Below are 1,030 nucleotides of genomic sequence, written 5' to 3'. Positions count from 1 at the left end.
TACTTGAGGCTGAGGAAAAGGTGAGAGTCGTTCGACGACACCTTTTGACAGCTCAGAGCCGCCAGAGGAGCTACGCCGATACCAGGAGACGAGACTTGGAATTTCAGGTTGGAGATCATGTCTTCCTCAAAGTCTCGCCGTCCAGAGGGATACGCCGATTTGGAGTACGTGGAAAGCTTAGTCCACGGTTTGTTGGCCCTTTCGAAGTATTGGAGCGTATCGGACCGGTTGCATACAGGATAGCTCTACCCCCGCGACTTGCTGGCATCCACGATGTTTTTCACGTCTCAGCTTTGAGGAGATACGTTTTCGACCCCACTCACGTGATTGACATCACTCCACTTGAGATTGGTGAGGATCTGAGATACGAGGAGCGACCGTTGCGGATTCTTGCTCGGGAGACGAAAGAATTGCGCAATCGGGTCATCCCGTAGGTGAAAGTGCAGTGGAGCCATCACGAGGAGCGGGAGGCAACTTGGGAGCCTGAGACGGTGATGAGGGAGGTCTATCCCTATTTGTTTGATGCCTGAGCAGAGGTACGTTTCAGTTTCGCGGACGAAACTTTTTGTAGTGTGGGAGAATGTAGTATCCTTTCTTTTATATATATTATTATTAGTGAACTTGCTGGTGTGGATTGTGGCTATGATGCCACGTGCAACCCTTTTTCCCCTCCATGAATACTTATCTTTTGCTGGGTGGCACTCTAATTAACTTTGCATTTTCTTCTTCTCTCTCTCTCTCTAGAACCGATTGTGAGCAAGGTGGAGTTCGGGTGGAGTTTCGTCGCCGACGTGGTGCCGCGGAGCCGTTCGGGCGCACGTTGTGTCGTATTGGTGCTGTGAGGAGCTTGGGCGGGCGTGGATTTCCGTCGTCCTCGACTTTGCGCCGACTCTTGAGGATCTATCGAGGTGAGTGCTCTGTGGAATTGCTGCGCATACTTCGGATATCATCAATTCGAGCTTAAGTGCTGATTCGCAGGATCTTGTCGTCGACTGTTAGTATTTCAGCTCGTACGCGACGTAGGAGCATC

The sequence above is a fragment of the Ananas comosus genome, linkage group 16 (assembly GCF_001540865.1).
Source record: "Ananas comosus cultivar F153 linkage group 16, ASM154086v1, whole genome shotgun sequence".
Classification (NCBI taxonomy): Eukaryota; Viridiplantae; Streptophyta; class Magnoliopsida; order Poales; family Bromeliaceae; genus Ananas; species Ananas comosus.
Note: the sequence above shows the minus strand (reverse complement) of the source record.